At 40.2% G+C, this 27661-nt stretch overlaps 1 pseudogene; it reads left to right on the forward strand.

The window, feature by feature from the left end:
• The first annotated feature begins 456 nt into the window (after positions 1–456).
• On the forward strand, positions 457–2936 carry LOC148030093 (adenylate-forming reductase 06235-like; annotated as a pseudogene).
• Positions 2937–27661: the final 24725 nt, after the last annotated feature.

Genomic DNA, 27661 nt, shown 5'->3' on the forward strand with positions numbered 1-27661 from the left:
CTAGCCCGGTGAACTAACATGTCTCAATAATACTATCGACAATAACATTTTGGTCCCCTTACAAGACATCGTCTACCACGAAGCTACAATGGTGCAAGATGTCCTGCTTTAGAGATGTTTGGTAAACATTTAGTAGATTCCTAGTGTATACCCGGCCAATCTCATCCCAGGTGGTGAAATATTTTGGCAGTGTATATCAGGATATTGGACTTGCGGATGCATAAAAGATGAAGAAATCACGAAAGTGTATATCACGACATTGGACTTGCGGATGCATAAAAGACGAAGAAATCACGAAAAAATCTGATTTATTTTGGCGGCAAAACTGCGGGAGCCGGGGCCCCCGGGCTATATCATTGCTAACTTGTATAAGTTTTGTATTCCTTGGAATCCTCTCACGTCGAGCAGGTAGCACGTAGGCTGTAGCCACATCTTTAGTACGAGAGATTGAGCGACATGGCGGAAGCTAGTGACCATCATCATGATGAGAAGAGGAGTACGAAAGGACGCCATCGACCAATGAGCAGACAAGCAAATTCTAGCTGGCATGGCATGACAGCGTCCGAGCTCGAGTATGCATTTTGCGACGAAGGCCAATCGGCTTTCGGTTCACATGATGATCTGGAGGCAGCAGCAGCTCCTGGCTGAGTACGCCGTAAGATAAGCGCAGTAGCCCCAGGAGATGGTAATGACGACGATGGTTTTAATGTTGCCGGACATCAATATCACGATGATCATGATGATAAGAACCACCAGCATTCCAGACCGACTGATCGAGCTGGGCTGGCCCAGTCTTGTAGTCAGGAGCTATCGACAGGCATTAAGCCGGCTGAGTATCTGCAGGAGTCACGGTCCACATCCATTGATCAACTGCGGTGGTCGAAGGTGCGGGGGTGGGTCGAAGTGGCAGTGGTAGTGGATGGAGCAAGGTGTGGTCAGGGGATCAGAACTAGTGATGAACGAAAAACAGGGGTTCAGGGAAAACCTGGCGATCAGAGAAATCCTGCTGGTCCAGTGGGCGCTGATCAAGGGTTCCAGAACTCCGGAACCTTGAAGCAGGCGGCGGCCGACGGCAAGCTGCGGAGCTTCGGGTCGCGAGTGATCTCCACACAGAAGGGCTGGTTCACGCTGTATAAGCGCCTCTTCCTGCTCTCTTTCCTACTCAACCTCTGCTTCCTGCTGGCGGCAGCTGTCGGCGGCCAGCTGCACTACGCCAAGGAGAGAGCTGCTCTGTTCTCGGTGGGCAACATCCTGGCCGTCGTCCTGTGCCGCAGCGAGGCTTTCCTGAGGGTGGTCTTCATGCTGGCCGTGGCTCTCCTGGGTTGCCGCACCCCGGGTGCGTCCCTCTCCGGTTGAAGGTGTGGGTGACGCCCCTTGTTCAGAGCCTGGGCGGCATCCACAGCGGCTGCGGGGTTTCTTCCATCGCCTGGCTCGTCTACGCCCTCGTTCTCATGAGGCGTGACGCTGCTGCCGCTGCTCCGCTTTCCCGGTTCTCCGGCATTTGCACCACAAAGTGTTCGAGCGAGTTCACACGTTTAATATACTGCCAACAGTCAATGCCGTGCAAGATACCATGCTTTAAAATTTCATCGTTCAGGCACATTATATATCGCAACCCCTTTTCTCCCTACGAAGATCAACAACCTAGTGTCAAGCTAATTGCAATTTTCGAAACGCAAACCTTTAAATATTCATGGCATATTGGCTAAGAAGTAACAAGAAAGTCCCTAATTTGTTCATTTCGATTCAGGTTTGGAGGGTGGACCTCCTTAGCGTTGGTGTGGGTGTTTACCTTCCTAGTGAACAGCTACGACGCCAACAAGAAAGCTTACTTTCTACAAGCATCCGTCTTGCTTTTGTTGAGATGGCAAGCTCAACACGTGTGGACATTGATGATGGACCGCCTGGCTAGATGGGTCCGAACGTCTACACTTAGCACGTTGGTGGTCATTATGATACTCACATGGCCACAGACTTATCACTTATTATATTTAGTTTGTTACACCTACCTACAGCTGGCAAAGACACAACGCCAATCGATTAGTGTAGTCGGTTATGCACTGTTTGACTTAGTAGGCCACTTTCCTTTACGTTGTATCTTATCTATACTTTGTGTACATTGTATAGTGTATCGAAGAAGAATAAAAAACCAGCAAGAAAACGTTTTGGCCTTCATGTCTCTTCTTGTGTTCTTGAGTAAGCTTCCTCTTGTGTATACAATGTGTGTTTGGCGCAACACCTCAAGCAAGTCCCCCCATGCGATTCTTGATAGCTTTCTTGACAAGAGCTTTGGTTCACATGCGTCATAACTCTTATCATCATCACACCTTGGCTTTGCCTCCAAAAGGTGCCCATTCAAACATTAGTGCCTTCATCTAGTGTTACATGGACTTCTTACTCAAATAAGTCGATCTCCTTTCTCAGAGTGGCATGCCTTTGGAACAATTTCTGATGGACAAGTAGCTCACATGGTGTTGGCATGTGCAGTGGGAGATTTCACCAATAATCTAGTCTCCAAGCCGCCCAATCACATTTGCGTGCGCCATCTTCACTTTGTTGGTCTATCCTACCTTGCCAACATGTTTCACAAGGTTGTCTTTGTCGCTGCTGGCTCAAGCATATGCCTATTTCTTTATTTCCTCTTACAACCAAGTGAAATGGATATCTACCTAATCTGGGTAGCTAAATCCATTGAGAAAACATATGGTGTAGGGCTTATCAACCTAGTGAGGAAGTGTCCTACATAATGCTTGCAAATATGTGACATTGCTACTATGGGTGGTCGACCAAATGTCAAAAACATTACTGTGAGTGCAGCGCAAAAGTGCGGTGCAGAGGTTGTCATTGTCACAAGCAATCCTTCTGGCACTAGGGATGTTGTTGAAGCATGTCATGCTCATCACATACCTGCTTTTGGACCCATTTGGGACTCATAAACGTGAACATAGCAATATTTTGGCTCATACTTTGCATTAGCATTAGTAGGATCATAGCTCTCATCTTGCACCATCTTCTAGAAGTCTTTTTCAAACTCAAATTGCTATTTCCATACTTAATAAGCTAGTATTCTATAAACATCTACAAACCTTCCATACTTCACACTTGTAACACTCATTAAAAATAATTTTTGCTTCTTCTTCCCATGAATCAAACTACCATTGCACCAAAATGCTTACTTAGATACGGTCAAACTTCCTCCTCACGTAGTGCAACAAATTAGATAGATGGTGTAATATTATATATCCTTGCACACTTTTGTGAAACTATTCTATACATTGTTGCTTTTGGAGAAAAATTATCGCTTCAAGTCAAATGTATCCAATTATATAGATCATTCTTTTGGCACTCATTCGATTAATGAGCACCTTGCCTCTAAGTCAGCAGACTCAATCCAAGCACATAGATCATTACCTTGTTGCCTAGGTTATTAACATTGGAAAACTAGAAAAAGAGCACATTTAGTATTTGAAACTTAAACTTAGCCTTTCTCCCTCCCTTTGTCTCTCTCCTACGACAAATGTAAAGGACATTTAGAGACAGAGAAGTAAGAGTAGAACTTCCATAGAATACAATCTCCACCCATGCATTGATAAAAGGGATCATCTCAATACATGCATTTTTTAGATTAAAAAAACTTAATCTAAAAAATATCCATTTTTAAAGAAAACTGCAAGTGATTGTAACATGTGTCCGTATCAAAATCAACTTTTAAACCATTGTATGGAATATAATAACTAGTGGAGTTTCCTACGGAAAGTTTCTAACACAAACAATAATCCACTTGTGGAGCTTCATAAATATAAATGATCAATGATACTACAAATATAAACTTTTGAACACGCCTCCAAAATAAATAATTTAACTCCAACTACACTCAAACTAGGCACAAATATGTTAGTGTGAGAATCAATAAAAGTAATCACTTTTATTGATACTAAATTATGAATAGTACAAACATGTTAGTGTGAGAATCAATGAAATGAATCACTTTTGTTAACACTAAGTTATGAGTAATATAAATTAGTTGATGTGGAAACCATAAATAGTCAAATGGTACTCCACCACTACTTGACTAGAAAGACATGTGCATAATAATGGCAAAAATATATAAGTCCTATTATTTATTTATAATTATATCACAAATTATTGATGTTATTAACCATGTGGATATGAGTTGAGAAATGTTACCCTTTAATATATCTTAGTATCTCAACTACCCTAACAATACCATTACATGATCTCTATCTTACATAGTAACAATCCATGCAATAAGAGGATAGCGTTTCATGATCCTATCTTCAATAAAATTTGAGTTCATAAGGTATTTCTTTATAAAAACTTTACATCATTATACCTCTTCTTGTTCCAACTATCTAGCGATACCATTGCACAATACTTATCCTTGTGTAGACTACAACTATACATCCAGTAGGGGCTATTCTAGAAATAACTATCTTGTATTTCATTCTTTAAACTACTCCTACCAACTTGGGACTTAGCACATCACTTACACCATTACTTGTCACAAATTTATGAAACTCTTTCCTTTCGAAAAAGGGTATGGGTAAATAACACAATTTATGAAATCCTAGACTTAAGTATTTACTACTTGAGTAGTCTTCCATCTCTTGTTGCTGCCTTTCTGGTTCATTAATGTAGAGAAATGTTTTGGCCTAGTCTTTTCATATGCATTATATTTGTGTCAATATCTTACAATCATTGAGTATTTTGAGAAAAATTAATTTGGTTACATCTTTTCGTGCTATGGATGATCTTATTTGCCATGAGATACACTTTCACTCATTCATGTGTCTTAGAGATGATTTGTAGATAGTTGATGGAGGACATGCATATATATATGGGATATGTTATTTTACAAGCACTAGTATATATTCATTTTTTTAAACGTCTTTATTATATGGCCTTTAGACATATCTACAAAATAGGCTTCCTAGTGTAGAGAACATTCTTGGGATCCACATTTGGAAGAGAATGTAACAATCCAACGATGACAATGGGATACTTTTTATAAGTTTGATATCTAGCTTTTGTGTGCTAAAGTCCTTACCCATATTTTTCACAATCCTTTGTTTATTGATATATTCTTCAAGCCTTTATCATTGTTCCATCTATCCACTTGATCTTGTTGCTGACATTCTTACTTATCAAGATATTTCTCATCATCCTATTTATGTTTCCATTCTCAATTCTCGTCAAGATCCTATCCCTGTGTTATCCTTCACTCCTACTCATAAATCCACAAATTCTTGTTTGCATTACGTGCTCTTTTAATACTAATACTGCATCTTCTCCTACTCCTTTAGATCCCTCTACATTGACCTTAGAGTTGCTCCACCTATTCCATCCATCTTTCTAGAAGAATCTCTTCAAACATTTTTGGCCTTTTTTGCTTATTTGTGAGCATCTATATCTCTTCACCTATTCTCATTTTATGATTTGTCATATCCACTCCTTCATTGATCCACTCTTATGCCCCTTCCTTAACCCATTAAATACACCAATCTCCCTCCTCAATCTATTATGGAAACACTAGGAGTTGAAAGTAACATACTCCGTTGAAGAAGTGGACTTTGTAAGATTCCTTAGTAGGAAATATTTTCTTAATTGGCCTCTCATTCCAATGTCTTGGGAGAATCCATTAGCTTGTCCAATTCTTACATTAAATTGGCCAAAGTGCAAGCTTAATCAAAAGATGTTTTTGTGCGATTAGATATGCATTTTTTTTAATATCAATTACAGGTTTAGTACCTTAGGACATTAGTCTTTATGCTTATGTATGGTATGATGTAAAATAGTGTGTAGACTTCAACAGAAAGGTAGTTTTCTTGATGTAAAAAGTCATGATACATGATGAAGATTTTCAGGATAGTGCTTGGTCCTAGTTATTCTTGGTGTGACCTAAAATCTTATATCACTCTCTTAAAATTTGAATGTTGTTTTTTATCATTTTGTCATTCAAGAATAATGTAGACTATAGTATTTTTAGGACAATGTTTTCCTTTTATTGTCTACAATGCAACCTAAATCTATGTACCACTTTCTTAAAGATTATTTGCTTTTATCTATCAAATTTTTGAGTTTAGATATATATGGTTGAATTATGATTATTCAATGCAAATTTCTCTATTATTCTTGTTTGTCTTGTGATAGAATAGGCCAATATACTTTGGCAATCCTACTTGATTCATGTTGCATTTTGTACTCATGATTTAGGTGTTAGTCTTGGAAGTAGGAAACTTGCAAGAGGGTGATGGCAATCATGTATTTTCCAATGAGAAAAGGGCATCCTTTTCCATGAAGGTTTTCAAGGGAGACATGCATGTAGGAAAGTTCCCATAATTCAAGCAATTCTAGGAGTTTTTTTCAATTTAGATATTCAAGATTACGTCGAAATGAAAAACATGACTCACAAAAAGGGTGCCCACCAATGAAGAAGAAGATTAGGAGAAATTTCAAGAGAATAGAATGATGGAAATGGATTGGCAAGAAAAAGTCCTTAGGCTAATGATAAGGAATACAAAGATATAGAAGAAGATAACAAAAAGTAAAATAGAAGAAAACAAGGAAGAAGGTGAAGTAGGATGTCTGCTTTTCTTTGCAAAAAAATAAAGGATTTTTAGAAGTATTCGAAATGTAAAATTTTCAAGAATAGTGTAAATATTAGTAGTTTCACAAATAATCTAAAGTACATAAGCGTCATGGACCTACAAAAATGATATGAATAACATGAACTATAGAAAATCACTAGAGATAGCTTGATAAGATAGAGAAATTTGATCAATATACGATTTTTTAGGCAATACTTGCAAAATTGTTTTTTAGGCAGCCTGAACTACAAAGATTATAGAAATAACCTAAATATCATAGGTTAAAAACCTGCTACCTCACATTGCAAAAGTTAGGAGGTTGATTAAAAGAAAAGTACATCATTTGCAAGTGTAGGTATGTTTCATCATGGGTAAATCTAAGAAGAAGTAAAAGAGACGCAAAGTTTCGTGAAAAATGAAAATCTTACAAGTATTTCTCTTGGGGGTCCACCTTATAGAACATGTAAGATACTATGTGAGTTCAAAAGAAAGAGTATTATATTTAGTAAAACTATAGAATTATATCTAAAAAATATTTTTTTAATTATGTTTTTTTAAAAATCCATCAGTTTAATAAAGTAAAAGGGGTCATTTAAATGCATTATAACATGTAAATAAAGGGTCTCCTTTGAACCCATGTTATATAGATAATTTCTTAGGTGGTTGATTTATTTACACAATTCAATAGTATTCTCAAGAAGCTTTGTTTAGCAACAAGGAAGGGTTCAAACTCAAGGATGGATAGAGCATTGGAAACATTGAGTTCTTTGGAGAATGTACTTGATGATACTCTTTATGATGGGCATGACGCTCATGAAGGTCAAAATGTTAAGTCTTGTTCAAGTATGCACCATGTTTGGAGATTGCTTAGAGCAGTTGAGAAGCTTAAGGAGAAATATGAAGATGTTTTGGTTTTAGATTTGGATACAAGTTCAAGTGATGATGATGATTGCTACCCTTTACCTATGGTTTTGAGGCTTAAGGAATGAGAGAGGATAAACTCCAAAGATACCAAGGATCCTCAAGTGCCGCAAACCCAACAAAGAAGCTTACTAATGAGAGAGTGGAGCATCACATACCTGTCATAATTAATCTCCAATCAGTTTTGTTTAAGAAGAAAGAAGTGATGAAGTTATCATGAAGAAGGTTGATAAGTTTGGTGATCAAGAAGATCAAATTTGTGTTCAAGAAGATGATGTTGTCATGGATGAAAAGCATGGAGATTACGGCTTTCCCAATGGAGATGCTATTATGGATGATTTTTCTGGTTCTCTTACTAGTTTTGGAGATGGTGGTTAATATTAGTGAGATGGAGAAGCCATGTCTTGCTTTGCTTAATCATGGATTGGAGATAAATATCATAGTTGGTAGTCTGTATGAGAGTGAAAGCTAGTAGAGCATGGGTGGAAGATGAGAGTTGCCAAAAATACTATACGAGAACTTATGTAGCATGTCTGAGTATGACCGTGTTTATAGGTGATGTACAGGATGATTGCCATTTTTTTGTGTAAGATTTATGCTCTTATGATGTAATTTTAGGGTAGCATTTTATCATTGAGGTACGGATGGAAATGAAGGTCATTGATGATGGTTATGCTTATACATGGGTTTGTAGTAAAGATGGGAGTAGAGCTATGCAGTTTATGATAGTCTATGTTAATTGAATAAGAAACATGGATACCTTGCGAGATTTTACTCTTTCTGCAAGAGAGCCAGATTTTCATTAGGTGCAACTCTCTTGTAGAATGATAGTGGTATAGGAGGGAAAAGATCTCACCTCCTAGCAGTGATGCTTTCTCTTTAGGTTTTATTGGTCTTACAATTCAAATGTAAAAGTAATATTTTCTTTAGCTATTTTGTCATAGTGCACCTAGTATTGGCTTGATGGCAAATTGTGGGTTTTTGAAGGTTGCCTATCTTATCTGAATGTGAGACAAATTTAACTAGATTATTAGTGATAATATTGATAATAACTATTATCTTTTATGGAAGTTCAAGATGAAAATTTTATTAAGGGAAAAAGGCATTTGAAATTAAATTGAAGAAAAAATACAAATGGTACTCCAAGTACCTCTTGGTGAAATGTTGCTACAAACTAGATCAAGGCTAAGAAGGATTGGAAGTAAACATAGAGTAAAGTAATATATTTGCTATCTATGAGTGTTGAGAGTATGATGGGATATTTGTAGGAATCTGAAACCCCTACTATTGCATGGAAGAACTTGTGAAGATGAGCACAAAAGCCAAGAGGGTGCAACTCAAGTCAGAGCTACATTAAGTTAAAAGAGAGAATCTATCCATCAATGGATATGCATTAAAGATCAAGAGTATTGTGGAAGCTCTTGGATCAATGAGTGTAGCAATCGATGATGACGTTGTGTAAGCATGTTCAAATAGAGTTGGAGATGAATACAAGAGCTTCATGTTATCTATGAACACTAGGAATGATATCTCTAACTTTCTAGATCTAATTTCTATTATGATAGTTTTGGGAAGAAGAACCTTGGGTTGGATTCTTCTTCTTCTCAAAGTAACATAAAGTTTGTATATGTGTTTTTCTCTACTAGCAAAGATAGAGCTCTTGCCTAAGGACAAGGTAGTGATTGTGATCAAACTTATGATGTCGCATTGCAAAATAGGGAATGATGGTTTCTAGGAAGGGGGAGCCAAAGAGAGCAAGTTGAAAATTTTAACCAATCTTAGAATTCTAGTGATAGTAGTGAATGTTGGCATTGTGTGAGAAAGTCCATATTTCTAGTAACTATTTCAAAAAAAAGGTTAAAGCAATGATGACAAAAGTGAGAAGCTCTTTGTCACATAGAATTTTATAAATACTATGTCTAGTGATGGTTCATCTAAGAATGACACAACATATTTAAAATTAGGAGTCGCTTACCACATGACTTCTGATGGAGAGTTGTTTAAAGAGATGCGCAATCTAGAGTCTTAGCTATGTGGAGATAAGGGATAGCACATCCCATCCCATTACTCACATTGGAAATATTCATTTGAGTATGAGAGATGGTAAAATTAATTACTTGACTAATGTGTTACATGTACCAAACATAACTAAGAGCTTGGATTCTATCAATCAAATGACATAGTCTCTCCTGGGTGTTAGCTATATATAGGCTGTCTATATATAGCGCCACAGGTCCCCTACCATGTGCAAGATGAGGCCCCAGTGGCTTTGCTTGTAGATGCCTTCAACGTTGCCATCGATGAGCGTGCGGTTGCTCTTGAAAGGCAGGTTCTTGAATCGCAGGTCGTAGTCTTTGATGGGGCAAGGTTCTTGAATTGCCCTTCAGTGGATCTGTGGAGTCTCGCCCGGCTACGGTGGAAGATGCCATGGCGCAGGGTCAGGGTCAATTATACGCAGAGAGAGAGAGAGAGCCTCGGAGAGACAGAGAGTCCCGCCAGGCTGCAGTGAAAGATGCCATGCCGCAGGGTCAGGGTCAATTATACGCAGAGAGAGAGAGCCTCGGAGAGACAGAGACACAGAGAGAGAGAGTCTCTATTCTGTATTTCCTTCCCCTTAATTCGTTTTGGGCGCAGATCCATTCCCTCTCGCTTTCGGAGTGTTGCAAGATTCTGGGCCACAGATCTTCCACCTACGAAAAGATAAGATAGGATGCAAGAGGATTCCTTCTCACACTCAGCCATGCGCTGTTTGCGCTGACGAAGCTCAAGATCGCCATCCATGTCCTGGCCACACCTTTCAACCGCTTCCAAATCAAGTCACATGTCTGTTCCGTTCCTGATTTTGTTGATTAATTTGTTGCGATCTGAAGTACGCTTCTATGACACAGACAACGAGTGCAAGGGCGGGAGGCCATCCGGCAATATGGCATCACTACATGAATCCGAATTCTCGAGCTGTATAGCATGCTGTTTACCAGGGTCCGGGGGGTTTCTGGCCGTGGACGCAACAGTGCTAGGGTTTGAGCTGGGAGGCGGAACCGTACCAGAACCACCCCAGGAGGTTGATCTACGGTGCTGAAGGCGGAGACGGCCAGGCGAATCATCGTGGGAGCCATGGAAAGGTTTATGGCAAGGCCCTACTACTCCTGTGAGGGTTGCTGGTGGTCACTTCGGCTTGAACTGTGATTACCAGGGCCGGTTCCTTTTCAAGGTGAGGTTTTGCGGGCCAATTCCGATCCAAATTTGGTTCCTGTCGGCTCATCTTGATCCATTTTTCCTCTGGAGTTTCTCCATCAGCCTTATTGGTGAACTGGACAGGGGAAAGCTCGTCTCTGGTCATATCAGCTAAGCCTTATTTTGGGATAGCAATAATCCACAACTGGACAGCCTTAAGAAATCAGAAAAAAAATTCTAACCAAGAGGCAGTCTTTCTTTTGCATTGGTGTTTGGAGTTGGCTTGCGGGCAATGCAGATTTGCTGCATTCCAAACCTTCCATCCTGACCGGAGTGATGCACATTCGCATTGAAGAGCAAAGAATTGAAACCTGTTGGATATGTAAATCATAGTCTTGGATCTCATCAGCAGTTGGAGGGACAGCAAGGGCTGGAATATGCTTTCAATTCTCAATTTTGGTGGCAGATAAAAATATCTAGCCCATACCCATACCTGAATTTGTTGCTTGTATTAATTGAGCAGTATGAAGTCAAGCTGCAAGTGTCTCTTTTGTGTCCAGAATAAACAAAGTGACAATGAAATGGGTAGCATGTTTCAAAGATAAAGTTGGTTTTCCACAACCACAGTCTGCATATTTTCCTGGACATGACCAACTTGAAACTCTTGTGAATGGGTCTCTTGTCAAGTCAGCGACATTCATGAATCGGAGCTTGACTTCAGGAGGTTTTGGGAGGAGTTCTGATCTTCGTCTAATGATAAGAAAGAAGCAGTGTTGGAGACAGCAATTGAGATATTTTGCAAGCTTGCAAGGCAGACATGGAATCCCACTCACTCCATAAATACATTAGTTGCTGCTCGCGTGTTCTTGTTTGTGGTGGCAAGAGCTTTGGTTACAGAAGTTGCCAAGCTAAAGAAGCCTTAGCGAGATGAATGCCAAGATATAAACAACGATTCATATAAAGCTAAGCTTTATACAACATTACTTTTGGATATTGATATTGCCATGCTTCATGATGATCGTCCTCGTTTGTTATTTCATTAGTGAGCTTCATGATGATCGTCCTCGTTCGTTATTTCATTGATGAGGGTCTATATTCCAGCTGATGACACATTATTTCGTTTATATTCTTTCCAGCTGATGAACGTCTATATTCCAGCTGATAACAAATTGTTTTATTTATATTCTGTTCATGGGGCCCCACATGTGTTATGTTGTCTATAGAGCGGCGTCGCGAACCGTCTCTATAGACCTTGTGTTGTTCTAATGTCACTTTAATGTTTTTCTTTCAGTTTTGATGTGACAGCTATACTACTTACATCCCAAGTTCAGTTGAAGGAATTTGTTGGAGATTTTATCTTTTGCAGTGATGTCGCTTATCCTTATTTTACATGTTGTATATTTAGGAGTGATGTAGCTCCTTTGATGCCTATGAATAGGCTCTTGTAAGTTCAACTTTGTAATTTTATATTTTGAATATTAATATAACAGTACGCCTATATAGAGCTGTGGGTTTTTCCCTTGAGCCCCCAAGGGTTTTTTCATCCATAGTAAGGGACCTTTATTTGAGCGGGGGTGTTAGCTATATATAGTCTGTCTATATATAGCGCCCTAGGTCCCCTCTATATATTCCTATCATGTGTGCTCAGTTGACACACTTTTGGGGTTCCACTTCTGGTGTCTCGTATCTCTCTTCTCTCCTTTCTTCCTTTCGTCTCTTGTCTTCCTCGCAGTTTCCAACAATGGGCACTTGCACTTAAAGTTTTTTTAGTTACTGTGTAGTGCATAAAATAGGTTCATCTTATTCATGAACAACATCTATGTAAATTTTTTGAGTTTTGCAAGCAACAAGGAGATGATGTAGAAGAGTCACTTATGCCTAGTATAGCCACTGATATAACCAAAGTGAGGAGCGTCAGAGTGAGAAAAGTTATAGTAAGCTAATAGCCACCATGATAGGGGATCAAGAGAGGGTGGAGAGCTTTGGATCTATCTGAGGAGATGTATGATCCAATTTTACATGTGTTTCCAAATTTAGATGGAGTCATGACGATGGATTACTCACAAGAAATGATGAAAACATTAAAGGCAAGCTAGCGTGTAGTGAGTTGAAGTAGAGTGGGACTCGTAGCCTTGAACTATCCATGCCACCTCCATGACTTTGTCTTTCCAATATTCGAGTGCCTCCATTCCCCATTGTGTTTCTTTGTTCTCCCTCTCCTAGTTCCACCTATTGCTGAGCCTTCCTCCCATACTTATTAGCTACTTCACCACTTTCATCTATATATAGCACTCTGCATAAGGTGGAGGGGAATTCAAAGGTGAAGTCAAAGGGTTGGTAGCCTTTTTTTTTTCCTCCTACACTATAAGCTCTGCATTCCAATCCATTGGGAAGAAATCCGCTTGTGGTGTAATGGGTGCCTTAGGGACTATTGTTGGTTGGGCTTTTAATCTCCTCCTTGCCTGCTCTAACATACTTGCCCTTTTCCTCTTGAGTTCTGGTTGCCACTCATCGGCTAGATTGTGCTTGCCACCCTCCTTTTTCGTCACTCACCACCCTTTTTTGAATTTCTCCTGTTCTTGGCACGAAGGTGACTTTTCTAGCGTCTCGTTGACTTCCTCATCTTCTTGTGCTTTCCCCAAGGATTCTCTGATGATGGCTATTAAGACCCCTTCAAAGCGCCAATGGTAGAGGCCTTTGAGATAGAAGATGACTTCCTAGGTTTGGAGGCGGGATTCACCCCCTGTGGGTCTTTCTCCAATGGTCAATGCTTTTGCCAATGGTTTTATTGTCTTCTACAGCATGAAGTTGCTTAACTTTACCTCATCGAAGGACTTGGCAATGATGCTCTGCAGCATTGACACACTAATTCTACTCATCAATGCATTGTACATTTGATTGGAGAACAAGGTGTGCACCATTTTTGCCTGTGGACTTCGGGGTCAGGGATGTCAGCTACGTCGATGCCATCGTTGGTGTGGACAATTACTTTATCCATTTGCAACATGTTGTACACATCCCCCTTTGGTTGTCTTCCCACTTTGTTGGGCAAGCCTAGTGCTCTCTACACTCACTCGGGGCTTAGCTCGATTTCCACTCGATCGGCTTTATTCTCTTGACGCACCAACATGGTACCATGGTTTGTGTTGAAGGTTTGGAGGAATTTCATGCACTTCTCGTAGTCCATTGCTTGGCCCACCTTCTCCACGTACTTCTGCAGCTTACATTGCTTCACGAGTTGTTTGATGGCTCCCTCCTCCATGACTATGTTATCCAAATTCAAGATGTGCCTGAATTTGAATTGGTTGTAGGCCCTTGTCTCCACTGAGATGCCATACTTTGCTTGCTCCTCCTCTGAGAATCGAAGCTTGCTGGTTTTCTCCTCTCCTGCCATTGTAAGTGCTTGCCATGAAGCCATAGCTCACTATTAGTTTTCTTGAGATAACAAGTAGAGAGAGATTGTGCATTTATAGAAAAAATAAAAAGCTTAAGCACATACATGGAAATTTTTCTCACAATTTGCACAATCCAGTAAACAATTTGTAGAATCTAGTGAAAGTTCATGGGAATTGTCTTAAAGTAGTATATCTTTTCTTAAAGTTTTCTACTTTACCCCTTTATTCACCTTACTTTTTCCACCTTACGTCTCCCCCTTTGAAAATGAGAAACATCCTTCTTAGGATTAGAGGTTGAAGGGTTAAGACCATTCAATGCGTGCTCATTGTGAAGTTTGGGTTGTACTCCATTTGAGTATAATGGTCCATGTCGATAGGTCGGATGCTTACATGGGTAAGGTAAGTGAGGACATCTTTGAGGAAATCACCAGAGTTCATTTGGCTAGCAATGTGTATCTCCTCCTTGGTCAACTAGCGATCTAGATAGGGGTAGGTCATGATGTGCTCTTTGAGGGGCTAGTAGCGGGTGGTGGTCAACACTCTATAGGAGGTACGTGCTACGTAAGTTGGGTCGTATTTTGAGGTATTGATTGTTGATCTTTTCTCAATGTTGGTCATGATTTGGTAGCCCTCTTACTTCCATTGAAGTATAAGAGCATACCATTGGTGCAAGAAAGAGGAATCGTTAGCATCTAGGTATTTTAGCTTCACAACTTCTTGGTCAGTAGCAAGGACTGTGCCCTTGGTGTAAGATGTAATGAGGTATTGCTAGCAAGCTTGTTCATGGGAGATCTTGGTATCTATGAGTTTCTCAGTTTAATGAATACAAATTTTGATTCTTTCCATGAGCAAGGTAAGGTGCATACCCCCACTACTAAAGGCTCGTCTAAGAGACCTAGGTCTAATTAGTCATAGCTTTTAGCAAGGGTAGTAAACCTAGCATCCAAAAAACCAAAGGCAATCAACCAAGTCACCCCCTGCATTTTCAATTAAGTCTAAGACTAAGGTAAGAATGGAATGTCATTTGTAAGAAGGTTTAAGGCCTCTTGAGGGTTGGGTTTTGATTGGACGCGATATAACTGAGTAGCTGACGTTTGCAGTAGGTGCGATTGCTTCTCCAAAGGTTACGGTTTGGACTCTTGTACGCTAGGCCTGGTTTGGGATTTTGCCTTTGTGTTGCTAGATATTTGTGAGGCTTGAGTAACACTTACATTGGTGGGTTGAGTTGGGTTGGGATCATTAAGCTGCGGTTTTGATCGATAGACTTGTGTTGAGGTTTTGGATCAATGGTGTTGGGCTCTATGGGCTTTGCAGCTTGAGATTTTTGTGGCCTTAATGCCTGATTTGTTGTGTGGTTCTACATAGTTGGGTTTGAGAGCGACGTTTGAATAGCGCTACTAGCCAACTTAGCTTTAGGCACCCATATCCAGGCATTGCCCTCGTAATCGCCTTGTGCTTGTAATAAGGCCTTGGGGACCCATCGTAGCTTTTGACTGTTTGTCAGTGCCTATAGTTTCTTCTTTGCCATATAGGTATCCAAGATGAGTTTCTAAACTTGCAAGATCGTGATTGCATGCTCCTCGAGGGTAGCAATTCTTAATGCTTAGGCACCCACTTGAACTATGGTTCATGGGCCTTAGCTTTGATCTCAGCCGTGTGTTGACAGTGTGGGATGACGGGTTGTGACAAGTATTGACCCCCATCCTTAGACTTGGTGGTGGATTTCTCTACCGCTGGCCTCGCGAGCTTTGATGGAGCCACGCTGGCCTTGCTAAAAGCCGTGACTATTCATATCTTGTAGATAGTAAGATGAATACACTGTGAGTCATAGTCGACATGACAATGTGCTTTTTTTAAAAATGAGCGTCCTAACAACGATCCTTAGCAACATATTTTGTGTTTGGCAACACATAAAAGATTGTGGGTATGCTTTTAGACTCAATAGAGGCTTCTACTTTGCACCTTCCTAGAAGGGCATACAATTGATCTCCAAATGAGTTGGGTTTGGCATTGGTAAGTTGTAATTATGGGTGGCCAATTTGATTCCAATGTTCCTGAGTTAAGATATTGAAATCAGCTCCCTCATTGATCAATGTGTCAAAGGTATGCGCCTATTGGGTAGTGAGACCATTATGCGCATGTAAGCAGGTGCTAATGCCTCTTCATCTTCGTCCTCAATTTCCATTAATGTGGCGACTTAGACTTTCACAAGGGACTATGGCATAGGAGGCTTGTGCAGTCCATGCATGGGAGGGTAGCACTTCTTTATGTGGCTCCTGTTGAAGAAGCCTATGCCCTCTCCATTGAGGTTCTTGAGCTCTACATTCTCGGTTTGGCTAATAGTGCCAACTCGAAAGGGTCCCAATCCCCTGAACTTGATCTTCTGTTTGTGGCCTTTTATTGAGTACAATAAAACTAAGTTACCTTGTTCAAGTTCTTGCTACTTTGTGTTAGCTATATATATTCTGTTAGCTATATATAGTCTGTCTATATATAGCGCCCCAGGTCCCCTCTATATATTCCTATCATGTGTGCTCAGTTTACATACTTCTGGGGTTCCACTTCCGGTGTCTCATATCTCTCTTCTCTCCTCTCTTCCTTTCATCTCTCGTCTTCCTCGTAGTTTCCAACATGGTATCAGAGCGAGGTTCTACAACAGCACAAAGAGCTTTCCAGGATTAGTGTTTTATGTTGGATACATGTTGTTGGCATCATCTTCCAACCCAGTAGCAGTGGCGGTGCAGGGTGTGGCAACGCTACTTCCTTCTCCAGCCGCAGAAGTGCAGCGGGGCACTTGATTGCAGATGCAACCTTGTCGAGTGTCATCCTGCCCTTGCCATAGCCTTGTTCGCTTTGTTCTATCTCGAGGACGTAGCCTCGTCGAGCATCATCTTGCCCTTGCCACAGCCTTGTTCGCTTTGTTCTGTCTCGAGGATTCGTGCACGGAGCGGACCAGAAGCCAGCAATCCCGTGCAAGCGATTTTTTTTTTCTTCCGCTACCAGCTACACAATGCTATATCCGAAGCTCCAAACCTCTTCAAGAGAGGACACAATCTGCCCCCTGTGGCAGCTTGGCTTCACAGATGGCCCCTCTCTGGCCGTTATCTTGTCCATGCCCAATCTGCCCCCTGATTTTCCTCAAAAGGTTCAGATCTTCCTTTCTGAAGGGTTCCCCTTATTTGCACTCAAGCGAGGTACCCCTGAGCAAGGTGGCAAGGATGATCGAGCTCGTGGGGCCTTGTGTCGTACGTAGTGCGCCAGGGATTCTCCAACTCCGGGTGGAGAACGTCAAGTAGAAGGCCCGCCGATCTGCCTCAGAATGTTCATATCTTCCTTTCTGAAGGGTTCCCCTTATCTGCACTCAAGCGCATGTAGACGCTACGTCGCTTCTTCTCATACCTCTGTGGTGCACCCCTGAGCAAGGTGGCAGGGATGATCGAGCTCATGGGGCCTCGTGTCATACGTAGTGCTCCAGGGATTCTCCAACTTTGGGTGGAGAACGTCAAGCAGAAGACCCCCTGATCTTCCTGAGAAGGTTCATATCTTCCTTTCTGAAGGGTTTCCCGTATCTGCACTCAAGCGCATGCAGACGCTACCTCGCTTCTTTTCATTCCTCTGTGGTGCATCCTTGAGCAAGGTGGCAGGGATGATCGAGCTCGTGGGGCCTCGTGTCGTACGCAGTGTGCCAAGGAGCAGGACATGGCTTCAACTCAAGTGGAGCATGGTGCTCAGCATCGAGGCCCTAGAGGACGCGCAGATATTGCGAGCACGCAATGTCACAGATGCTCATGTCTTGCGACGCAAAGGCCACCTGAAAGAGCAAGTTGCTTCTTCCCTATGTTACTATTACAAAAGCATGATAGATATAATTAACACTCCATGTAAAGCTAAGCTTTAGAAATAAAGCAACTAATAAAAGCATTGTCGTGCTCTGTAAGAAGCCTCCTCTCTCTCTCTCTCTCTACATTTCAACATCAACATTACTTTTGGATGTTGATATTGCCATGCTTCATGATGATCGTCCTCATTCGTTATTCCATTGATGAGCGTCTATATTCTAGCTGATGATACATTGTTTCGTTTATATTCTTTCCGGCTGATGAGGGTCTATATTCCAGTTGATGACACATTATTTCAGTTATATTCTTTCCAGTTGATGAGCGTCTATATTCCAGTTGATGACAAATTGTTTTATTTATATTCTATTCATGGGGCCCCACATGTGTTATGTTGTCTATAGAGCAGCGTTGCGAACCGTCTCTATAGACCTTGTGTTTTTCTAATGTCACTGTAATGTTTTTCTTTAAGTTTTGATGTGACAGATATACTGCTTACATCCCAAGTTCAGTTGAAGGAATTTGTTAGCTATATATAGTCTGTTAGCTATACATAGTCTGTTTATATATAACGCCCGAGGTCCCCTCTATATATTCCTATCATGTGTACTCAGTTTACATACTTCTGGGGTTCCACTTCCGGTGTCTCATATCTCTCTTCTGTCCTCTCTTCCTTTCATCTCTCATCTTCCTCCCAGTTTCCAATACTTTCAAGTCTCTGACAAGAACTCTAGCTCGATGAGGCGGTTGGTCCATGTCTTCTTTCTGTTCCATCTCTCTTTGGTGGCTATCCTCAAGCTTGAGACAAGGAACTCTACAGGTAGAATGGCTTCAGTCTTGTAGGCTAATCTAAAGGGAGTCTATCCTACCATTGTTTTATAGGCTGTTTGATAGGCCCATAAGGCTGCTATCAATTTGTTGTCCTAGTCACTGTGTGAGGCAGAGACAACTTTGGTCAGGACGTTCACTAATATCTTATTAGTAGACTCATCCTGGCCATTTTCTTAGGGGTAATAAGATGAGGATTTTCCATGGATCATTAAAAAGTTTGACAAGAGGTGAGTGATCACTTAATTAATGAAGTGTGTGCCTCAATCACTAACTAGTGCAATGGGGCAGTCAAACCATGAGATTACCTGCTCCCAAAGGAACTTTGCAGTGGTTCTAGCATGATTTTTCGTTGTGGGTTTGTGAGATAGTCTGTATAGCAATATTGATGTAGTTGGCCCTACAAGTATTGTGCCGCAGGAAAAATCAGCCCAATGAAATCAATTTTCCATTTCTCAAACGGTTGTCTTCGACATGCTAGGGATGAATAAGCAACAAGTGTACATGAATGATAGAATCTGCCTAGTAGACATCTTTGAGTGTGCTATCAAATTGCAAGCTAAGATGGTGCACGCTGTCTTCTCAAGCCAAAGGTACAATGCACTCATGAATAGAATAGGGGTACCACTACATTAGAGTATTACAACCAAGGAACTAGACAAAGTAGATCTAAACTCCTATATCCAAACAATAATCCACACATCAACTAAGGTATTGACATAAGCTCCAACAGAGCCATGGGCAAAGAATACCCTATGAATATAAGATTCGGAGGAGTGCTAATAGCCGTAATACAAGAGGCCATGGGGGAGATGGACAAATAAGATAAAGTGGAAAAAACACCAGAAAATTAATTGCCAATCTGTGAGTATCATTCACCCATTACACTGAGCCCTCTTGTCTCTTTCTCTACAGGGAGCCTTGGGGAAGAAGAAGCTAATAGAGTTCAGCAACATTAAGAATAACTAGAGCAAGTGGCTAAGAAGAGAGAAGCTAACAACCAAATTCAACAACAAGAAACCTCAAGCAAGATAATAGTTATTGAGAAGGGGGAGCAAGGCCCAGCACCATCCTGTCAAGGAGAGAGGTGAAGAATGATGCTAAGGATTCCCATTAGGAAGACCAAAATCACTAAAGAAGAAAGCATAGACTTGTAGAGGGCTGAAGAAGAGTCAAAGAAACTTGAAGAGGAATATAAAAGGAAAAAAGAGGAGAAGGAAGAAAGGTTAAGACAAGAGGAGAAGGAGCAGGTGGCCATTGCCATCAAAAGATCAGTGGAACGAACCTCTCGATCCTAGGAACTAGCCATGATGAGGCCGACACATGAAAGTCTACCTAGAACAAGTGTTGCTACAAAGGAGTCTCAATAGAGACTAGTGGTAGAGAGTAAGGGAAAGGCCCCCATGCATGCACTATCATCAGTCATGGGTACTACAACCACCTCAACATAGGGTGTCAGAGTAGATTTTTGGAGCCAATTTAGAGTGTCAAAGTGGCGTGGGATGCATGAAAGAGAAAAATTTCATGGAAAGTGAGAGCTTGATCAAGGAACTACAGTCTTCTTAGATGCATTTCGACGTCAAGAATCCAATGCAACTATGAGTTTATCAATTGAAGGTTGTTTGACCTTCCATTTAATACCCACAAGGTTTGGCGTTATGAAGTGATTATCAGATCTAGGAGCCAAAAAGCATGTGATAGAGGCTAGGTTGATAGATTTCACTACCACAAAGCCAACCGTCCAAGTGAATCACAGTTCCAAGCCCGTTTACCCCTCCAACGAGGTCGGAATCACTTTCAAGAAGTGTGAATATGTCGAAAAGCAATTAGTTATTTTAATAGTTAGAGCTAATGGTTACTTAAAGGAGCTTTATGCTCATTTTTCTCACGAGAGAGGGGGTTTAAATTTTTTTGGACCCCCTCAAATCCATCAATTTGTCAATTTTGTGACTATTAGCGACATGACGAATGCTCTGGGGTCTGAGATGCACAATTTCTTGACTCCACATCACCAAAACCATGCGAGAAATGATGAGATAAATAGACAATTTAGAAATAAGTATTTCTCTCTCCTCTACACCTTCTTATGGCTCAATCTATGTGAGAGGGAGATGCGTTGAAGCACTAGATTTTGATTGTGTGATAATGCTCAAGCGTTATGGTGTGTAAATCAAAGGTTGGCCATGGAAGAGGATCAGTAGCTTCCTGACTTTGAAATGCGTGTGGATTCATATTAATTTAAATGCGTAAGTGCTCGGTTTTTACATCTCATGATGAATCCTTTGTGCATAATATGAAAAATGGATTCAAATGTTTAAATATGATTTTTTGTGCTTAAAAAAGTAGAATTCTTAGTTGGTTTTTACTTTTTGTATAATAAAAATGAAAATCGAGAAGAGCCATGCAATGCGTGAATTATGAGATTTTGGAAAAATTTAGAGTTTTATGCATTTTCATGATTCTTATGATGTTCAATATGGGGTCATAGGGAATATAATGCTAGTTCTTGGTTCATGAAAGATCTACATGTCTTAAAATTAAAAAAACCAATAAGAAATAATAAGAAAAATTATAAAATAACTATTTTTTTTTAAAATAATAGATTTTATGCATAAAAATTTATAAAAAAGTATAAACATATGCGTGAATGTATGATGGGGCTAGGGCTTGAGGTTTAGCCTTAGTTAATCCTCATTCTTTATGTTAAAGAGCATATTTATTGCTTTTTACAAAATAAACACACATAAAAATACTCTTTACACCTACCAATGCAAGCAAAATCATAAATGGTAGGGGGAAAAGGGATTGCGGTAGTTGAATATCATTGGAGTTTTGACTCCATGCATATTTGACATATAGGATTCATTTGTTTTAAGTTTTTAAAGAAGGGCAATAGCACAAATTACTTTGATGCTACCTTGGCAACAATGCAATACGTTAGAGTGAAGTCATGAAAAGAATTTTTTGTGCACAATCCACATTGTGTGATAAAAAAGTTTACTTATTTGTGACTCTATGACATTCAATTTGCAATTGCATTTTATATGTGGTATCATGATAATTATCTCCTAGATGTATAGCACTTGTTTTTGAGCGATTGACCAACATTGACTACGAGCTTCCCTAAGTCGTAGCTTTAGAAAATCATTTTCCTTTGGGGCCTGATTTGATATGGATTGAATTATCTATTGGAACAAGTATTATAAGAGAGAACTATGTTTTACATATGCTTTATGTTGAAACGGCGCATCTTGAGGCTAATCCATGGGGTGTAGGAGAGCCGTAGTGGGGCCACAGTGATAAGCTAGGGGGTGTTCCCTATGTGTGTGATATAAGATGATAGACACCATTATGTTTGGGTACTCCAATTGCTTGAAGTCAGAAAGGGCAACACGTTGGAATACAAATTAGAAATAGTACATGCAAACTCATTCTTTGATTAAATCAATTTGTAGTGTCTATGGTGGGATCATGTAGAGAAGTACTGCCCTAGTAGGGTGTAGGCATATGTGGATGGAATCTTGATAGACAATGCAATGGGGGATCCCAACTCATCCATAAACATTATGAGTATAGATTTATTAGAGAGACTGGGTCTACTAATTCAAAAAGATGTCACAATGATTAAAAATGGTTGATGATAGCCTAAGACAACCAAAAGAAATGGTAATGTATGTACATGTGACAGTTGCTAATATTGAGTGCGTTCTTGACTTCCATGTTATCTGATTTGTTAGGAGACATAGTTGTTGCTTGGATGTTCATGGATATTACATTCCAATTATTTGATGGATATCCTAGCTAGTTGACTGATTTTTGGACATGGGTTAAAGAGAATAATTTTGGATGCATACCTTGAGTGCCTACTGGATGAAAGGGCATTACCTCCCACTATGGAATGGGAGGTCCTCGAGGGAATCTCAGCTATTAGAACCAATTCTAATGATTATGTAGAGGGTTCTACTACAGTAAGGAGGTTTACCAAGTATGTTTAAAGATCCAACAAAGGGAAAGGACATGATTCATGATGTTGATTTGATAGAGATGGACCTTGGGACTCCCAATGATCCCGGTTCCATTAAATTACTACTATGTTATCTGCAGATGAGCATGTAGATTATGTAGCACTCCTACATGAGTTTAGGGATATGCTTGCATGGAGTTATGGCAAATTTAACAGGATTCCACTCTGTATAGCTGTGCAAGATTCCACTCTATATAGCTATGCAGGATATGCTTGCATGGAGTTATGGCAAATTTAATAGGATTCCACTCTGTATAGCTGTGCATATGATCCAATTGAAACAATGTAGTAAGCCAATGAGGCAAAAGGTTAGATGTATGCCTTTTGAGCTGAGAAAACCTCTTGTTGAGGAATTGATGCATTCAAGGAAGGCTAGTCTAATCTTTTCGAGTAACATACAAAATGGTGTTTACTGGTAGTAATAAAAGGAAGAAAAAAATCAAATCCGCATGTGTATTGATTTTAAGGAATTGAATAAGCAGACACTAAAGGACTATTATCCTCTGCCCTTTATTGATCAGATTTTAAACTAGGTGCTGGCAGAGTTAGAGATATACACTTTAGTAGACTATTTTGTAGATTATAATCAAATGGCTATACCCGAAGAGGATAAGTTAAAGACAATGTTTATTACAATCTTTAGTGCTTTTGCATACCATGTGATGGCTTTTGGCCTATGTAATGCTCCTAGGTCTTAGCAAAGAACGAGTGATAAGACATTTACCGATATATCTGCTGAAGAGCTAATGGTTTTCATAGATGACTTGGGAGAAACTACTTTGACTCATCAGAGGCAGTTGGTTGCTCTACACACATGCTTTGAGCAATGTCGTGTGAGTGTTACATAGCTCTCAATACTCAGAACTGTGTATTCCGGGTGCCTTATGATTTGCTATTGGGTCATGTTGTGTAGCTGGTATTGCTACACCAATCCTAAAAATGTGGTTGTTATTGTAGCATTAAGCCCACCCACTTGCCTTAGGGAAGTTCAGAGTTTTGTTTCATCTGTGGGGTATTATCCTGGATTCACTAATTCTTTGGCTAAAGATTTTTTATTCCCCTTTTGACAAATCATTTATCTCAAAGCCATATTGTTGAATGGACGGAAGCATGCAAAGTGGCATTTGAAGAGGTTAAAAGGGAATTATCCAAAGCACTAGTTTTTAAAGTCCCAAAAAGGGGTGAGGTTTTCTATATATTTACGGCTGCAACAAGGGGTAGTATTGGTTGTTGCCTATCCCAAATTTGGGAGGCATAGCTGTATCATCCTATTGCATTCACAAGCTAGAAGTTGGGAATTATAGATCTTAATTATAGCTACTTGGAGAAGATTTACTTGGCTATGACATTCACCATCAAGAAGTTTAGACATTATATTCTTTATGAGAAGGTGGTGTTCTTTACTTGAACAAGTTTCAACCCCTTGATTGCCTAGCCAAGTGGTTAATTTCTTTGCAAGAGTTTGACTTTGAGATTAGGAGCAAGCCACCAAAGCTGCAGGGTATTGTAGAGTGCCTAGTAGATCTTGGTGAGCCCAAGGAAGAGTGGGTTGATATTAGTGCGGTTGCAAGGATTTATGCAAGATGGATGCAACTTCTATTCTATCCTGCTATATGTCTATTATGCATTATCTATCAACAAGAAACCAAGTGAATACTCTTTTTGAATCCGAGAAGAGAAAGAATAAGCATCAAAGCACTTCTCGATCTTTTTAGTAATAGCGAGTATTTAATATAGGATAGGTATGGATGAGATTTATCATCGTTGTGTGGTGCCTGAGGAGATACCCTTTATTATAGAGGAATGTCATGATTCAACATGTGGAGGCCATTTTGTTAGATGACTTACCATCCAAAAAGCTTTACATGTTGGATATTGGTGGCTAACAATTTTACAGGATGCTTTTGCATATGTTAAACATTGTGATGTTTGTTAGAGACATGATGCTAGGGAAAATCGTAAGCGATCGCTTAATCCTATTCTTGTGACTTTCCCCTTTGAGAAGTGGGATGTTGATTTTGTGGGACTTGTACTGTAATATCCCCCCTCTTTCTTTGCATAGAAACCCCCCCTTTTCAATTAAAGGTAATTTAATTTTCTTTTGACTCCCCCTCCCTGTCATCGTCGAATAGGTGGTGGGGGGAGAAAGAATGTGATTATGTGGACAAGGAGGCCATCGATGATGATGGTAGTGCTGCAAACAAAGATGGCCAGTAGGGAGATGATGATCACCATAAGGTGGTAATTAAATCGGTGGGGGGAGGCCACATGTGTGTCACTTCTCTTTCCCCTCCACTATCTCTTCTCCCCTAGGAGTGCGGACTGCATGGCACGAGGGCCAAATTGGCCGCCTAGGTGGAGGGAAGGACCTCCAATATGCCCCTGTTAATACCACCTCCTCCCCTATAACCCCTTTGATAAATAAAAAAAGGGCTAGAATGGCATGCTGAACAAAGAGAGAGAGAGATGGAGAAAGAGAGGGAGAGAGAGTGAGAGAGAGAGAGAGAGGGTGAGAGAGAGAGAGGGAGAGAGAGAGAGAAAGAGGGTGACAGAGAAAGAGAGGGAAAGAGAGGGAAGGAATATTCCAAGGGGTCCTCTTCTCTTCCCCTCCTTAGAGGGTGTCCATACACGTTCTTTCTTTTCCCGTTTCCCACAAACCTATATCCTTTCCTCCAAGATTGTCCTCCACTTGCAAGTTTAATTCTCTCCCTAATTGGCCCTGCTAATTGAGTAAAAGGTGCTAAAGTCTTGTATGAATCATGTCTAAAGGAGAAGAAGATCGAGAATTGCCCCCAAGCAAAAAATGTCACGTGTGGATGGCAATCTCTCAATGAGCAACAAAGCCTCGAGCAAGGGCATCACTGCTAATCCAACTATGGTGCTGGTCATAGGTAATGTATTTTCAAATTGATAGATGCTTGCTTTTAATCTTCTCACATGAGATATGTTAGGCTCCGTACTATGCCACACGAGAATAGGTCATCGAAAAGAATGTGTTTCCTCTCATTTGAAAGATGGAGTTTGCAAAGCGCAAGTATCAAGAGAAGTAAGTTGCATTTAGTTGTTATGCAACATATTTCTATATAGCATAAATAACATATAAGATTCTAATGTATTTTGGACTCTCCTTTTCTTGTATATAATAGATATATTTTTTTCACCATGTTGAAAGTATGTTGTAGCTTGCACACTTGACGGATGGCATGGTAAGAAACACAGTCTACAGAGAATCATTTTCAAAACTCTAGGCTTTTCCCTAGCTTGTGCTAACAACACGAATTGATAGCTCATGTTTGATAGATTGGAATCTTGATGCTATGCATAGCTAGTACAAACAATGATCAGAAGGATTAAAACTAAGAAGCCTTGAGATTTGTCTGATAGCTACTATGTTTATCAATCCTATTCGAGGTTGGGCTAGATGCAAACAACTCTAGGCCTCAATGGCAAGTGGAGAGCTCAAGGATTAGGAAACCCTGAGACAAAGTAAAGACTGATACTTTTGTACTTGTTGGAAAAAAGGATGGGTTGTCGATCAATGTAAGTGATCTATAGAACTCGCATCATGTATAGTGCCTGAACCCTTAATATATATCTTAGCTGAAGTGTTAAGTAAGATTTTGCATGGTATTGTTCTTAGATCCCAAGGGGAAGAACAAATATGCCATGAAAAGTTTATCGCGACTATTCTTGCAATGTTTGGAAAAGAATACCATTGTCTTTGATGGTTGATCGAACAACACCCTAAATGCTTTTGCATTCAACTGATTTTGGATTGTGGTTTGGATGATTATTCCAAGTGCTTGTGATTGATGGTAAATTCATGGCAGGGGTCTGTGATGACAAGTTGCCATGGCGATAAATAAATTTTTTCTTGAAAGATGATATTAGGTTGATTGCCTTGATTGTGCTTAATTCTTAATTGGATTAATTAAGGAAAGGATATTTTTCAAGAGTGGATCAACTCCAAGGTCACACCGCATTTCAACCCGAGAAGGGAACTGCTCAATTCACACACTGAAGTTCAAATGGTGAAAAGGTCAACCACGGAAATTGGGTTTCACTCCTAGGCCACTTGGGGTTAGGTGGAGCTCTAGGCACCCCTTTCTTAGTCTAGAATGGAGTTGAAGATTACCGTGAGTCCCCCAACGTCTGTGGCATTGGAAGATCCTATTCTAGATAAAGGATGGAATTGTGGTGCCATGTGATTTGGACCAGTTACTTCTATAGGGGACAAGGGATACATAATTTCTATTGTGTAAGTAGGAGACAAAGATTAACTTGAAGATAAGTTAAGGAATTTGGTTGTCAAAAGAACTACTTGCTCTATTTTTGTATAAGTGCCATAAGTTATGCGAACGAGCCCCATTCCCTAAAAGACCTAATTACGGAAGCTGATTTTGAATGTCACACATAAATGTGATAGGACCTAATTAGAAAACTACAGCTATCAAGGGAAGTAGGTGGGCAGAACCCTCGACAAGTCTATCCTACGGTAGGGTGGTCCCAAAGAACTAGGAGGACTCTCATAAGGTTTTACTAACCCTTAGGAGTTGTTTGATTGGAACCCTGATTCATGCCATTTTAGGGGACTACCAGAATGGGACTATGCCCTACATGCAAAGAGGTTGAGCGGTGCATCACTCTCATTTCCCATTCTCTTTGAACCAAGTATGGCATGGGTCTACTTTGGCTTGGGTATCTCTGCATGAAGTAGGGTGTCCCAGATCTGATACTAGAATGCTGTCAGGAGACCTTGACCACTAGGGACTCGAGTTTCAGGTTGATCCTAGTGGGTTCAACTATGACCATTCCATTGTGAGGAAAAATTGAGAAACCCTAGGCAAAAAACCCCGTCACATTCCATGGAAGTGC

Source organism: Lygodium microphyllum, chromosome 10 (genome assembly GCF_053477565.2).
Source record: "Lygodium microphyllum isolate KBCC chromosome 10, Lygodium_microphyllum_v1.1.10, whole genome shotgun sequence".
NCBI classification, from domain to species: domain Eukaryota; kingdom Viridiplantae; phylum Streptophyta; class Polypodiopsida; order Schizaeales; family Lygodiaceae; genus Lygodium; species Lygodium microphyllum.